The sequence below is a fragment of the Jaculus jaculus genome, chromosome 4 (assembly GCF_020740685.1).
Source record: "Jaculus jaculus isolate mJacJac1 chromosome 4, mJacJac1.mat.Y.cur, whole genome shotgun sequence".
Classification (NCBI taxonomy): domain Eukaryota; kingdom Metazoa; phylum Chordata; class Mammalia; order Rodentia; family Dipodidae; genus Jaculus; species Jaculus jaculus.
Genome location: NC_059105.1, coordinates 1,848,811 through 1,866,533, shown reverse-complemented (window position 1 = coordinate 1,866,533; position 17,723 = coordinate 1,848,811).

Genomic DNA, 17,723 nt, shown 5'->3' with positions numbered 1-17,723 from the left:
GTCTCAGTTGTTTTAAAAATGGACCTGATAATATGAAGCACCTTTGTAAATGTCTCCAACTTTTTTCTCTAAGATAGAATTCTGTATAAAGTCAGTTTAGCTATTTATCTGATACTATTTAAGAAGCATATGGTATTTATATTTAAAATTCACTTAGTTTTACTTAAAGACTTCATCACAGGCCCCTATTTTATTGAAGTAGTCTTCATTTCTGTTACTAACATTAATAATATGAAAAAAGAAGGTTTGTGCCAGTAAATACTCCAAACTTAAAATCCTTGGGCTTCTAGCATTCTTTCACATAAATTTGACTGATATCTGCTCTAATTATAGCCCTATTCATTTGAGTGGAGTAAATTTAACTGTGAAAATAGTATAGTAGATAATGATATGAAATAGAAAATATTTTACTTCAAACACGGGAAGTTTATCTGTAAGAATAGTAAATGATATTTATTGCTCTGAGGAAAGGACAGAACACAGGGAAAATTCTCCAAATAATGTTATGTCTACACAAGTACCTAATGAATTTGCCTTCCTTCTGCTCCTGCAAATGCATTAAAAATTCAGTTTAACTTGTAAAAAAAGGAACCCTACTTCCAGTGGTGGAGGGGTCATCTCAGACAAACAATCATCCCAAACATGCAATGGTTCTGAATACATTAAAAATTGTTTAAAAGCACTATTAACATTTTCCAGAGTAGTTGAATAAGAAGCATAGATTACCATGATGGTTAATCTCTTGTTAACATGACAGGATTGAGAATCACCATGAAGATAAATCTGTGAACATGTCTTTAAGGATTTTCTGGATTAGGGTAGTTGAGGTGGCACTACCCCATTGTCTGGGTTCTTGGACTGTACAACAAAGAGAAAGCTAGCTGAGCAGTCAGCAGTTATCGCACTGTACTTCCTCTCTGCTGGCATGAGGATGTGACGCTGGAGTCCTGCTCCTGCTGTGCTTTCCCTGTCATGAAGAACTCTAGCCTATGAAGCTGAACGCTGAGATACACTTTGTCCTCTCAAAGTTGTTTCAGGCCAGGTATTTTGTCCCAGGAACCAGAAACTAACTGATACAGAAAATTGGTACTGGGAGTGGGGCTACTGCTGTGGTTCTTAATCTTCATAACTGGTTTTTGGGATAGATGTGGAAGGATTTGGAACTTTGGACTAGAGAAGCCTTGAAATTTCAGAAGCAGAGCTTAATGAATGATTCTACTGGGAATTTGGAAGACCATAAGGCTAAATATAATATGAACTGTGGAAGATTGACTCATGAGGTCCCAGAGGAGAGAAAAGGATTTTATCCAGACCTGGGCTAAAGGTGGTTCATGTGGTATTCTGGCAAAGAAATTGAAATTCTTCCTATGTTCTGAGAACTTGAGTGAAGCTGAATTTAAAAGTTATGGACTATTAGCTGGAGAGATGGCTTAGCAGTTAAGGTTCTTGCCTGTAAAGCCAAAGGACCCAATTCAATTTCCTGAAGCCCACATAAGCCAAGATGCACAAGGTGGTGCATGTGTCTGAAGTTTGTTTGCAGTGGCTGGAAGCCCTGGCATGCCCATTCTCTCTATCTGCCTCTTTCTCTCTCTTTCAAATAAATAAATAAAAATAAAATAAAAACATTCAAAAAAGTAATGGACTGATATGTTTGGTGGGAGAAATTTCAAGGCAGAATAGAACAGAGTCTATGGCATGGATTCTTCTAGCTGCTCTGACATGACACAAATCTACAGTGAAAGAGAGCAAAATGTAGAGAAGAAAGATAAAAAATATAAAGCTTGGAAAAGAAAGAAATATCAATAAGTTTGAATCTCAGGCACAGAAACTGCAGTGGCTTCAGCTGGAACTGTTAAAGAGATTACCAGAATTAAAGATAAGCCAGAAAAATAAATAAATAAGGAAAATACATAAAAGAAAACAAAAAAGAAAAATAAATGTAGAAAAGCCAACTGCTATGCACTGGGACAACAGGAAAGATGCCCCAAAGACAGCAAGACCCAACCCACTGAAACATCAATACAGTTAAGGATGAAAATTCTTTTGAGGAAACAATGTGAAGGGAGAATGCGGTTCTCCCTTCCCCATTGTCAGCATACAGAGGTTGCTACAGCTGTGTTCCATGGGCACCAAACAGCCTCACCCATGTGGTATTGGTTTTGGAAGAATGAAAGATTGAAGATGGAAGAGACCATAGAATATTGCTCCATGGTTACAGAGAGCTGCTGAGCTGAACAATGGAAATCAGGTCAGAGTCCTTGCAAGGAGGCCCTGTGAGGATACGGTATGAAGCTATGAAGGCAATGGAGATCCCAGGGTATTAGAGATGCCAGGAACATGAGACATCTACCAAGAAAAGCTGTGGTCTTGGGGTAGAGTGAGCTCAAGAAAGAGCTACTAGCAGCACAACTTGAGAGACAGAGTTAACCCAAGCCTTTTGGAGCCCAGAGAATTTCATAATGAGTCCCAGATACCAGACATGGAGTTGTTCCCTGATATGCCCTTATCCTTTCATTTTGGAATGTGAATGTATATCGTTTGCCCTTATATGTTATAAGTATGTACCTTGTATTTAGTTATCAAAAATATTTTTATTTATTTGCAAGGAGATAGTTGATATCTATCTGTACCTATATATCTTTATCTCTATCTTACCAATATCATCTATCTATATCTATCATATATATATATATATATATATATACATACACATACATATACATATATATATGTATGTGTGTATGTGTGTGTGTGTGTATATATATATATATATATATATATATATATATATATATATACACATACATACACACACATACACACACACATCTGGCAAGAGAGAGATAATGAGTGCACCAGGGCCTCTAGCTTCTGAAAACAAACTCCAGATGCATGTGCCACTTTGTGCATCTGGCTTTAAGTGGGTACTGGGGAATGAAACCCAGGCCATTAGGATTTACAGACTCATGCCTTAACCCCTGAGAAATATCTCTAGCCCTATACCTTATATTTTGATTTTATATGGCTCACAGCTCAGAAACTGTTTTGAGTTTCAGATGAGACTTTAGACCTTGGACTTTTGGAGTGCTTGGATTGGTTAATATATATATATATATATACTTAAAAAATCTGACTGATTGCATTTTGTATCATGAGATGGCCTTGATGGGTATCAGTGTTTGAGGTGTCATTCCAAAAGTCAAACTCTTTTCCACTTGTGGTGAAATGAAGAGGGAAGACATCTGGGAAATGACTTAATCAGGAGAATGAATATCTCATGAATAGGATTGATGGTGCTATACAGGAGGTGTGTAAAATTTTAAATTTTAGCAATACTTTTAGAATGTTATACATTTCTATACCCCAAAGAATAAATCATATTTTGAGCATTTTCTGGCATATATACTCAGAAAACTGTACAAAATAGGTCTAACTATATTAACCAAAGTATTAGTAATAATAATAAATAGCAAATAAGTTGAAAATAGAGTGAATGGCCTTCAGTGGTATGTCTTTCTAGGGAACGCCTTGCACTAGAGCATCATGCATGAGAACAGAAAGACACTATGAGCGGAGCTACAATGATACCATGTCTCGCATGTATATGTCATAGCAATGGAAAACTGGCTAACATAGAAAATTCATACCAGAAGTAGACGCGTAGCCTCTGAAAATGTGGTTCCAAAGCTTTTGGAATTGTGCCTTGGGGGAAGAATTTGGAAAACTGGAGATATGGTCTAGAATACCCTAGTTTTCTGTAAGCAAATGTTAATGGGAAATTCTGGTGGGACCTCTGAAGGCCAGCACATAGACAGTAAAGTTCAGCATCCTAAGGTTTCATAATAGAATGATCATTCTGTGGGGAATTGGACTAATATCCATTCAGAGTACATTCTGGCAGAAAACCTGTGTACATTTTGACTGTGTCCTGAGATTTTTTTTTTCTAGGTACTGTCTCCCTCTAGCCCAAGCTGATCTGGAATTCACTATGTAGTTTCAGGGTAGCCTCGAAATCACGAGGATCCTCCTACCTCTGCCTCCCAAGTGCTGGGATTAAAGGTGTGTATCACCATGCCTGGCTCCTGAGAATTTTTTATGAGGCTGAATTTAATGGTGACAGAATAATTGATTTGGTGAAACAGATTTTAAAGCAGTCTGGCACTCAGGCTATGGCATAATTATTGCTGGATGCTTTTAGCCAGATTTACAGTAAGCTCAGGACCAAAAAGATTTGAAAAACTTTCAGTTTGGTCAGAAAACCTTATGTTCATGTGCATTAACTTGTGAGGGTGATACCCAAGCTGCAACAGAGACTTTGCGATGTTGGAAATACCATTATTAAGGAATGTCCCCATCAAGGCCATCTCATGATACAAAATGCATCCAGTCCAAGTTTTAAAGAACGCATAGTGTTTTTTTTTAAACCAATCCCAACACTCCAAAAATCCAAAGTCTGAAGTCTTGTATGAATATAAATTTTGGACGAAGACATAGTTTCTGAAAAGATTCATGCCACCTCTTACAGTCAGGTTTGCATTGCTGGTAGAAATCACCCCATCAAGAGCAGCTTATGGGAAAAAGAGGTTTATTTTGGCTTATAGGCTTGAGGGGAAGCTCCACAATGGCAGGGGAAAATGATGGCATGAGCAGAGGGTGGATATCAACCCCTGTCCAACATAAGGTGGACAATAGAAACAGGAGACTGTGCCAAACACTGGCATGGGAAAACTGGCTATAACACCCATAAGCCCACCCACCAATATACTGCCTCCAGGAGGCGTTAATTTCCAAATCTCCATTCAGCATTCAGAACACCTAAGTTTATGGGGGACACCTGAATCAAACCACCACACCACCAGAAAGAAAATAAAAACAGTTTGCATCATGACAATAGATGAAAGATGTTTTAGTGCGTGTCAGAATTTAGCTAGATCCTACCCACTGCAGGCTCAAGGGCATGAAAGCATAAACCCATATGAAATACTTTCTCTTGAAAAGAAAGTTCCAGAGCTCTAGCACACAGGGATGCCAAGGAAATTATCTCCACAGGACTTATTTTACCACATTAAACCACCCAGCCACTCAGAGGTTGCTGTAGCCATAATCCAAGGGAGCTGGCTACCACTCCAGCTAGCGGCAGACCTTGGTGATGTCAATGTGATGTAGCTTTGAAAGCAAGTAAAATTCAAAAGTCATGGAGTTTTTCACCCAGGTTTCAAAGTAAAGCCTGAGAGGACAGACACAATGTGACAGGATTAGAATCCCCAAGAATAGGGATAGCACCTGAGTACGCTGCACATGAGTCTGTGAGGGCAATGCCCAAGCTGCAACAGACTTTGGGATGCTGGCTATGCCCTTACCAAGGAATGTCCATCAATCAAAGAGGCAGAAAATGTAGAGCCAGCCTATGCGAGATACTGAGCAGACTTCAGCCTGCGAGACCGTAGGAGCAGGGGTGCCCAAGGCCATTGGAGCTTACATCATAACAGCACACACTCCCGACGCAGGACATTGACCTGCAGGACTTAACATTTGCTTTTCTGGGGTTTCAGTCTTACTCTTACCACTCACCTTTCAATGTCTCCATTCCACCCTTCTCATGAGAAAGTTTACTCTGCATCATTGTATTTGGAAGTATACATTTTTATTTTACAGATAATATTTTTGTCTTAAGTCTCAGAGACTATGGACTTGAACTTTTAAACAATGTTAGATTTTTTTTTTTTTGGCCTGTTCGAGGTAGGGTCTTTCTGTATCCCAGGCTGACCTGGACAATTCACTGTGTAGTCTCAGGGTGGCCTCAAACTCACAAAGATCCTCCTACCACTGCCTCCCAAGTACTAGTATTAAAGGTGTGCACTACTACACGTGCCTATGTTGGAAATTTTAATTCCACGGGGAAGGTTGAGATAGACTAAAAGAATTTTTCACTATGACATAGGCATGAGCATTTGGGAGTGCATATTATGGTTTAGGTAAAGAGTATCCCCAAGAGGCTAGAGAGTTTGCAAGCAAATAATATCAGGGTTTGGATAGGAAGTGTCCCCAAGAGGCTAGAGTTTAAGTGAACAAAGACTATTGTGGTTTAGGTAGGAAGTGTCCCCAAGTGGCTACAGAGTTTGTGAGCAAAGACTATTGTGGTTTAGATAGGAAGTGTTCCCAAGAGGCTAGAGAGTATGTGAGCAAAGACTATTGTGGTTTAGATGGGAAGTGTCCCCAAGAGGCTAGAGAGTATGTGAGCAAAGACTGTTGTGGTTTAGATAGGAAATGTCCCCAAGAGGCTAGAAAGTATGTGAGCAAAGACTACTGTGGTTTGGATATGGAGCGTCCCCAAGAGGCCAGGGAATGGAATGATTGGTCCCCAGATTGTAATGCTGTTCAGTAAGCTTTGTAAACTTCAGGGGATGAGGCCTTGCTCGAGGAAGTGGATCACTGGGATGAACCCATAACGTGGAGCCCTGGTCCCTGGCCCCTTCTCTCTGCCATCACATGCTGCACGTTGCAGTCAGGGACCATGTAGCCATGGACTAAACCATGAGCCCATCCTCAAAGAAAATTAATCTTTCCTCTCCTAGTAATGGTCATGGTGGTGATAAAATAAGCTAATATGACCACCGTTATACTTTACTGCAATAAAAAAGCTACTATTAGAATTAAAAGTAATTAAGTGCTAGATTGTTGTTACTGTGAAAAAACCTGTAACAGTTTAATGAAGGAAAATTATTTTGGTTCATAGTTTTGGAATTTTCAGTCTAAGGTTGGCTTGACCCATTGCTTTGGGCCTGAGGCAAGACAGAATATCAGGATGCCAAGAGGGGGTGCAGCTACTACTCACCTCATGGCAACGAGAGGAGGGAGGGAGGGAAAGAAAGGGGGAGAGCGAGAGACAGACAGACAGAGAGAGAGAGAGAGAGAGAGAGAGAGAGGATAGAGATTAAAAGCACATATTTTCTCTAAGTGACCTATTTCCTGGTGAACTACTTCCTCTAGCCAGGCCCCACTTGCTACTGTTCACCACTTCATACTGCCATCAAATTCATGAATCCATCAAGACATTAATCATTGATAAGGTCAGGGTCCTCATGATCCAGTCAATTCCCCAAACCCCCTCCTCTCACCAGGCATAGTGGCACATACTTGTAATCCTAGTTATGGAGGCAGAGGTGGGAGAGTCACTGAGATCAGGGCTCTTGTGGTTTACATAGTGAGTTCTAGGCCAACCAGGACTATATGATGAGACCCTGCATCCAAAATAAAGAAAGAAAGGAAGGAGGGAGGAAGGAACAAAAGAAAGAAATGCAAAGAAGAAAGGAAAAAAAAATAAACAAACACCCCTGTGGTGGTTTGATTGAGGTGTCCCCATAAATTTAGGTGTTCTGAATGCTAGGTTCCCAGCTGATGGAGATTTGGGAATTAACGCCTTCTGGAGGCAGTGTATTATGGTGTTATAGCCAGTTTCCCCCTGCCAATGTTTGGCACTCTCTTCTGTTCCTGTTGTCTATCTGAGGTTGGCCAGGAGATGGTGTCTACTGTCTGCTCATGTCATTGTTTTCTCTGCCATTGTGGAGCTTCCCCCCTGAGTCTGTAAGCCAAAATAAACCTCTTTTTTCCCCACAAGCTGCTCTTGGTTGTGTTATTTCTACCAGCAGTATGAACCTAACTGCAACATTAATTTTGGTACTGAGGAGTGGTGTCATTTGCTGCTAGACACCTACTCTGTGTAGCTTTGGCCTTTTGGAGCTGAGTTTCAAGAGGAATGTGGAATGACCTGAAACGTTGGCCTAAGAGACACCTTGCAGTGTTATAAGCACAGCTTTATGGACTGTGAGGCTTGGCTTATGAGAGTGAAAAGGAGCTTTGTCTGGACTGGGCTAGAAGAAGTTTGTGTGAGAGGCTTGCTGCTATGTCTGTGTCCTGAGAAATTGTACAGAGTTGCTTTGCATAGAAACAGACTGGAGTGAGCAGAGGGATATGGCACAGAAAAAATGAAATATTTGGGTGAACTGCTACCCATTCAGCTGCAATTGAGAAATTACAACCTTTGAGATTAGGCCAGCTAACCTGCACTGGGGCAATAGGAAGAATGCAGACTCTTTTGAAGGGGCCTGAGTGCTCAAGGAGTATCCTGTTCTTCAAAGTCTGCTTTATCCCCCCCTGTATTAGCAAACTTGCACCCTACCTGGTATTATGGAGTATAAGAAATGCAGGAAAGAGAGGATCATTGAGTTTGAAATGTGGTCTTGTGTTTTGGAAATGGCCATGGGCAGTGTGAAGCATGGCTACTAAGGAAAGCTGCCAACCCTGGATGAAGTTTTCCAGGACTGTGAGTAGCCTAGCTGGAGGGGGAGAATTGGAACTCCAGAGACTTGTTGCTGGTTAGAATAATTGGACTTGAAGATTTGTCACTGACTAGAGTTGTTGGACTTGAAGCTAGAGTTTAATGTTTGCCCTGGTTGTTTTAAATCTTGTACTGGCTGAATATGTCTTTGCTATGCCCAGTGCCATCTTTTGCAATGTGAATGTTTATTCTATGCCATTATGGTTTTTTTTTTGTATCATAGCTCAGTTAAAAGACCTTGGATTATGGGGATGTTTGAACATCATAAGGATTGATAAAAACTATGGGGACGAAACAGGACTTCTGGTTAAGATGGCGGCGTAGGTACCACGCCAAAGCAGCCTAGGGGGGAAAAAGACCAAAAAAACTCAGCAAAATACACGCTTTTACTAAAAAGTGAGGTGTATAGGAAATTGAGGCGGCAGCGGAGAAGTAGAAGAGTTATAGAGCATCCAGAGCCCGCACAGGCGGGAAAAGCGGCTCCAGCGGCTCAGGCAGCTCGGCCAAACGCCGCAGCCGCAGCGCAGCAGAAAACTGCCAGACCAGCTCGAGCCGCAGGAAAAGCCAGGTGCGGGATTTTCCCCTCACACCGCGCTCTCCGCAACTCGGGAAACGTGAGGGGAGAGCGGCAGCGAGCAGCGGAGGAGAAGACTGCGAGGTAGAACACGTGGAGCAGCGAGACAACCAGAGCAGCCACGGCTCCCTCCCCTCCCCCACCGCCTGAGCCCAGATCCAGCGAACAGAGCAGCAGCCCGGGACTGGCCACGTCAACTTGGGCTGACAGCGGGACCCAAGCAGGAGCAAAGTTCGGCAGCAACTTCAGCGGCTCCAGCACCGGTACCAGCGGCCCCAGCAGCAGCGGCCCCAGGAGCGGCAGCGGCGGCAGATCCCGCAGCAGCGGCTTCGGGGGGAGCAGCGGCGGTGGTCACGGCAGCGGCAGCTTCGGCAGCGGTGGTGGCTCCGGTGGTGGCAGCTATGGGAGCAGCAGAGGCAGCAGCAGCGGCTCGGTTTGCCCCATAGGAAAAGCAAGTGCCCAGCTCCAGAAATCAGAACAGCAGCCCGACGACCCAGGCAGCAACTTGACTGAGACCAAAATCACCCAAGGTAACTGGGATTGCACCAGGGAAGGGTCTCACTTGGTCACAAGCTGACTTGGATCCCTCAACAGACCAGAAATCTAAACCTCTTTGTTGATAGAGGATCTGGTCATTATAATAACTACTCTTGCATACATACTCGGGGCTGTTTTTGATTGAATGTGTACAGTGTTTAGTTAAATTTTAGAATCTACCTGTATTTTATTCCACTCAGCCTGCTTGAATACTCCTATAGCAGGGAATTTCAACCCCTAAGAACATCTTTGTAGATACTCTGAGAGTCTTAAGAGCCACACCTAATACCTTAAGGTCCTACCCTGAAAATATATTACATCAAATCAATTGATACAGCTAAGAATACACAGCTAGCTAGAAAATCCAAGCATTAACTTAATCCAAGATGCAAAAATATATACATTATAACACAAGAAACACTAAAAAGCAAGATGATATAAATCCACCTAAAAGTATTAATGCATCAGAAATGTCCTCCAGAGAGAAAGAGTTAGAGGAAATGCCTGAGAAAGAGTTCAAAAGAATAATTATAAATATGTTCAAAGAGGTCAAAGAACACATGAAAACAATCAAGGAAGAAATCAAAGAGGAAATCAAAGGAATCAAAGAAGAGGCAGGACACCAATTTAATGAAATAAAGAAGGCAATACAAGACATAAATAGGGAAATAGAAATAATAAAGAAAAACGAGTCAGAATTACTAGCAATGAAGAACACAGTTAATGAAATAAAAAACTCTGTAGAAAATCTCACCAGTAGGATGGATGAGGGAGAGGACAGAATATCTAAGCTAGCAGACCAGGTGGCAGACCTAATGCAGTCCAACAAAGAGAAAGACAAACTTATAGAAAAGTATGAGTGGGAATTTCAAGATATTCGGGACACTATGAAAAGATCCAATATAAGAATTCAGGGCATAGTAGAAGGAGAAGAACTCCACTCCAGAGGCATAGTAGGCATCTTCAACAAAATCATAGAGGAAAATTTCCCCCAAATTGGGAAAGAGGTGCCAATACAGATACAGGAAGCCTTTAGAACCCCAGCCAGACAAAACCCAGAAAGAACCTCCCCTCGCCATATCATAATCAAACTTCCAAACACACAAACCAAAGAAAAATTATTGAAAGCAGTTAGAGAGAAAAATCAAGTTACCTACAAAAGCAAGCCCATCAGGATTACAGCAGATTATTCAACACAAACTTTTAAAGCCAGAAGGGCTTGGAGTGATATATTCCAAGTTCTGAAAGATAACAACTGTCAACCAAGGTTACTTTATCCTGCAAAGTTATCCATTCAAATAGATGGAGAAATAAAGACATTCCATGACAAAAGCAGGTTAAAGGAGTATTTGAAGACAAAACCAGCTCTACAGAAAATACTTGATAGAATCCTCCATGCTGAACAAAAGGAAAAGCACACATATAAGGAACCTAGAAAAAACAAGCTATACTCAAATACCAGTTAACAGAAGAGAGCACAGATAGAACCAGTAACACACACACACACACACACAAATGGCAAACATAAATACACACCTTTCAATAATATCTCTTAATATCAACGGTCTCAATGCCCCAACGAAAAGACATAGATTTGCAGACTGGGTTAAAAAGCAGGATCCTACAATTTGTTGTCTCCAAGAAACTCACCTTTCTACAAAGGATAGACATTATCTTAGGGTGAAAGGTTGGAAGACGGTGTTTCAAGCAAATGGGCCTAGAAAACAAGCAGGGGTTGCTATCCTAATATCAGACAGGGTAGACTTTAGTCCGACGTTAGTCAAGAAAGATAAGGAAGGTAACTTTATATTGATTAAGGGCACACTCCAACAGGAGGACATTACAATCCTAAACATATATGCACCTAACATGGGGGCTCCCAAATTCATCAAACAAACACTATTAGAACTAAGGTCACAGATAACACCAAACACAGTGGTGGTGGGTGACTTTAACACCCCACTCTCATCAATTGACAGGTCATCCAGGGAAAGAATAAACAGAGAGGCATCTGGACTAAATGAGGTCATAGAAGGAATGGACCTAACAGATATATACAGGACATTTCATCCAAAGGCTGCAGAATATACATTCTTTTCAGCAGCACATGGAACATTCTCTAAAATAGACCATATATTAGGACATAAAGCAAATCTTAACAAATTCAGGAAAATTGAAATAATTCCTTGCATTCTATCTGACCACAATGGAATTAAACTACAAATCAGTAGCAAGAAAGGCTATAGAGCATACACAAAATCATGGAAACTAAACAATACACTACTAAATGATGAGTGGGTCAATGAAGAAATCAAAAAGGAAATCAAAAAATTTATAGAGTCAAATGATAATGAGAACACAACATACCAAAATCTCTGGGACACAATGAAGGCAGTTCTAAGAGGTAAATTTATAGCCTTAAGTGCCTATATTAAGAAATTAGAAAGGTTGCAAGTAAACGACCTAATGCTTTGCCGTAAAGCCTTGGAAAAAGAAGAACAAGGCAAACCAAAAATTAGTAGACGGGAAGAAATAATAAAGATTAGGGCAGAAATTAATGAAATAGAAACAAAAAGAACAATCCAAAGATTTAATGAAACAAAGAGTTGGTTCTTTGAAAGGATAAACAAGATTGATAAACCCTTAGCAAATCTGACCAAAAGAAAGAGAGAAGAGACACAAATTAATAAAATCAGAGATGAACAAGGCAACATCACAACAGATTCCAGAGAAATTCAAAAAATCATAGGGACATAGTACAAAAGCATATACTCCACAAAGTATGAAAATCTGAAAGAAATGGATGATTTCCTTGATCTATATGACCTACCTAAATTAAATGAAAATGAGATTAATCACTTAAATAGACCTATAACAAACATGGAGATCCAAACAGTTATCAATAATCTCCCAACTAAAAAAAGCCCAGGCCCAGATGGATTCACTGCTGAATTTTACCAGACTTTTAAGGAAGAGCTAACACCATTGCTTCTTAAGCTTTTCCAGGAAATAGAAAAAGAAGGAATTCTACCAAACTCCTTCTATGAGGCCAGCATCACCCTGATACCAAAACCAGGCAAAGATAGAACAAAAAAAGAAAATTACAGACCAATCTCCCTCATGAACATAGATGCAAAAATTCTCAACAAAATATTGGCAAACAGAATACAAGAGTATATCAAAAAGATCATTCACCCTGACCAAGTAGGCTTTATCCCAGAGATGCAGGGATGGTTCAACATATGCAAATCTATAAATGTAATACATTACATAAACGGGTTGAAGGACAAAAATCACATGATCATGTCATTAGATGCAGAGAAAGCATTTGACAAAATCCAACATCCCTTCATGATAAAAGTCCTACAGAGACTGGGAATAGAAGGAACATATCTCAATATAATAAAGGCTATTTATGACAAGCCTACAGCCAACATATTACTAAATGGGGAAAAACTGGAAGCTTTTCCACTAAAATCAGGAACAAGACAAGGGTGTCCACTGTCCCCACTTTTATTTAATATAGTTTTGGAAGTCTTAGCCATAGCAATAAGGCAAGAGACACACATAAAAGGGATACAAATTGGAAAGGAAGAAATCAAGTTATCATTATTTGCAGATGACATGATTCTATACATAAAGGACCCTAGAGACTCTACTAGCAAGCTGTTAGAGCTGATCAAAACCTACAGCAATGTAGCAGGATACAAAATAAATACACAGAAATCAGTAGCCTTCATATATGCTAACAACAAACACACAGAGGATGAAATCAGAGAATCACTCCCATTCACAATTGTATCAAAAAAAATAAAGTACCTTGGAATAAACCTAACCAAGGAAGTAAAGAATCTATACAATGAGAACTTTAAAACACTCAAGCGAGAAATTGCAGAAGACACTAGAAAGTGGAGAAACATCCCTTGTTCCTGGATTGGAAGAATCAATATCGTGAAAATGGCAATCTTACCTAAAGCAATCTACACATTTAATGCAATCCCTATCAAAATTCCAAAGGCTTTCTTCATGGAAATAGAAAAAACAATCCAAAAATTCATTTGGAATCACAAAAAACCTCGAATATCTAAAATAATACTGAGCAACAAAAAAGAGGCTGGTGGTATCACCATACCTGATTTTAACCTATACTACAGAGCCATAGTAACCAAAACAGCATGGTACTGGCACAAAAACAGACATGTAGATCAGTGGAACAGAATAGAGGACCCAGATGTAAGCCCAAGTAGCTATAGCCACCTGATATTCGATAAAAATGCCAAAAATACTCATTGGAGAAGAGACAGCCTCTTCAGCAAATGGTGTTTTGAAAACTGGATAAATATCTGTAGAAGGATGAAAATAGATTCTTCTCTCTCGCCATGCACAAGAATTAAGTCCAAATGGATTAAAGACCTTAACATCAGACCGGAAACTTTGAAACTGCTAGAGGAAAAAGTAGGGGAAACCCTTCAACATATTGGTCTTGGCAAAGACTTTCTGAATACAACCCCAATTGCTCAGGCAATAAAACCACAGATTAACCACTGGGACCTAATGAAATTACAAAGATTTTGCACCGCAAAGGACACAGTGAAAAAAAGCAAAGAGGCAACCTACAGAATGGGAAAAAATCTTCGCCAGCTATATATCTGATAGAGGATTAATATCTAGGATATACAAAGAACTCAAAAAGTTAAATAATAAGGAATCAAACAAGCCAATCAAAAAATGGGCTATGGAGCTAAATAGAGAGTTCTCAAAGGAAGAAATACGAATGGCATATAAGCATCTAAAAAAATGTTCTACGTCACTAGTCATCAGGGAAATGCAGATTAAAACTACATTGAGATTCCATCTCACTCCTGTCAGATTGGCCACCATCATGAAAACAAATGATCATAAATGTTGGCGGGGATGTGGAAAAAAAGGAACCCTTCTTCACTGCTGGTGGGAATGCAATCTGGTCCAGCCATTGTGGAAAACAGTGTGGAGGTTCCTAAAACAGCTAGAGATTGATTTACCATATGACCCAGCTATAGCGCTCCTAGGCATATATCCAAAGGACTCATCTCATTTCCTTAGAAGTACATGCTCAACCATGTTTATTGCTGCTCAATTTATAATACCTGGGAAATGGAACCAGCCTAGATGTCCCTCAACAGATGAGTGGATAATGAAGATGTGGTACATTTATACAATGGAGTTCTACTCAGAGGTAAAGAAAAATGAAGTTATGAAATTTGCAGAAAAATGGATGGACCTGGAAAGTATTATACTAAGTCAGGTAACCCAGGCCCAGAAAGCCAAGCGCCACATGTTCTCTCTCATATGTGGATCCTAGCTACAGATGACTGGGCTTCTGCGTGAGAATGAAAATACTTAGTAGCAGAGGCCAGTAAGTTGAAAAGGAGACATAAAGGGTGGAGAAAGGAAGGGAGGAGGATACTTAATAGGTTGATATTGTATATATGTAATTACAATGATTGTAATGGGGAGGTAATATGATGGAGAATGGAATTTCAAACGGGAAAGTGTGGGGGTGGGGAGGGAGGGAATTACCATGGGATATATTTTATAATCATGAAAAATGTTAATAAAAATTAAAAAAAAGAAACTATGGCGACTTTTAAAGTTGGACTGTATATATTATATTTTCTATCACATATGGTTATCAGTTTATGGGGCTCAGGGGCGGAATGTGGTGGTTTGATTCAGGTGTCCCCCATAAACTTAGGTGTTCTGAATGCTAGGTTCCCAGCTGATGGAGATTTGGGAATTAACACCTGCTGGAGGCAGTGTATTGTTGGGGGCAGGCTTATGGGTGTTATAGCCAGTTTCCCCTTGCTAGTGTTTGGCACACTCTCCTGTTGCTGTTGTCCACCTGATGTTGGGCAAGAGGTGGTGCACACTCTCTGCTCATGCTACTGTTTTCCCCACCATCATGGACCTTCCCACTCGAGGATGCAAGCAAAAATAAACCTCTTCTTTTCCCCACAATCTGCTCTTGGTTGTGTGATTTCTATCATCAATTCCAGTCTAAGTGCAACAACCCCCTCCAAAGCCCAACGTCTGAACACTGCTGCATTGGGAACCAAGCCTTGAGCTATGGTGGATGTGGGGGGTGGCACCTCATATCCACATGGAAATATTAAAATATGCAGTAAAACATGACTTTCTGCTTGATAAAAATTACAGTCTCAAATTCACAGCACACAAATGTAATCTAGGTTCATAGTAACAACTTGCATGTTGGAGAGACAAGCTGAAGCATCTGGGGGGTGTAGAAACGTCAGTGGAGTGGTGTGTTCAGGTGTGCAGCAAGAGTGACATTGCACACTTGAGAGAGCCCATACTTCCACAGAGACAGTCACACAGGAGCTCCAGCGACAGGGCCAGAGAATAGCAGCAAGGTAGAAATGATGTTTGCTCAAGATATAAAGCTCTATACAACCTGAGGTCTAAGCTACTCAGAAACAAACAACCTGACATGATGCTCACACAAGTGCAATCGTGGCACAAAGCCATGGTGGGTAACCAACTGCTCTTGGATTGGCTAACAGATCCACTCATTGGAAAGGAACCCATATCTGGAACTGGGAAACAAGTCAGAATTATATCCAGATAATGAGTTTTCTCTCCACTATTAAGCTCCTACCAACCTGGGGCTTCAAGAGGCCCTACACCCATTAAATTCTCTCTAAACTAACAATGGTTATCCCATTTAACCTGTGCTGACTTCACTCTCTGTTGGAGAATCTGCTTCTCTTTTTCAGATGGAAGCAGGACCTGAGGAGAGAAACAGCCCATCACACTTCACCAGGGCCCCAGCTGAAACCATCGAGGAACTGGGGAAACAAGCAAGAGTGCTGCTTTCCTGGTGAACCTGATATCAGTACAAGGGTGAAGGAGATAGACACTAAGGAACTCAACTCCTCCCAAATCAGAGATACAGAAGCTCCTAAGAACCCATCACTGAAGTTGATCTAAAATGAACCCAACATGGCTCAGGGAATTTTGTGGAAGAGGGGGTGGGAAGATTGTTAGAGCCACAAGTTGGGACATTACATACAGAGACATTGCCTCTTTCCCATAACTGATGGCTACCCCACAATGCATGATCCACAATCCCCATGGGGATAACCGGCATTCCCAACAAGAAAGGTCCCTTTGGAGAGGGGGCAGGGAGGAGGGTAAGGATGGTACCAAGATGTGCTGTTTACACATCAAGTATGTCCATAACTAATTAAAAAAAGGAAATAAAGCTCTATAATACATAAAGAGTTCACAAAACCCAACAAGAAAAGGCCCAGCAGTTCAACAAAAATAAAATGATTGTAAAAGGGAAGGTAGAGAATAAGAGCAACTATGGAGTGCTCTGTGGAAAAATTCTTCTCAGCCAGGAACTGGACCCAGGTGGAGGCTAGGGTCCAGCATGGAGCGTCTTGGGCAGGACTTTAAAAGATCAATCAGAAACAAACGGGAACATCTGTTCCACATGCAGGGCCAGCAGCTCTGTGAGGATGCTGACCCTGGCTCTCTGAGGCCATTGGCACTGGGCCACAATCTGCAGGGAAGGGACACCCGTGGTGGGGCTTGGCTCCTTTGTGTGCCTGACTCAGCTGATGCACCCAGGTGGGACTGCATCACCATTGGACAGGTGGATGGATGTAAGGGAGCAAATCTCAGATCACCAACAAACATGCCTAAAGACGACTGGCCACAATGAGAAATGCAGTGACAATCACTGAAATGAGGCAGTAATGATGTCATAGGGAAGTGAGTCCCATGACAAGACCCAGGTCGTGCAGAAGGCAAGCTGGGTCATGGGACAGCTGAAGTCCTCAGTTCAAGCTCCAAGGCAAGAGCACAGCTGCTATTCTAACCCCAGCGCAGGCAGACAGCCTTTGGTGACAGTCAGGTCTGCAGCTGGTTAAACAAGGCCTGTCCTCATTAAGGGTGCAACTCACTTTACTCACTGTGGGTTGAAATGTTAAACTCGTCTGTGGCACCTACAATCGAAGGGCCCAGAATAATACTTGCCCAATTATTTAGTTACCCCATGGCCCAGACATGTCGAGCATAACAGCATGTTAGATAGGTAAATGTTTTTATTTGATGGCACTGAGTGGCGGTGAGAGGACGAATGCAGGGGGCTGTGGCAGACGGATCTCACTGGTCAGTGGGGGTAGACTCAGGGGATGGGCATGGAAATCAACTCCTAGCCTATGGGAGTGTTCTTAGAAAAACATGGAAGCGTACACTGGACACATATTA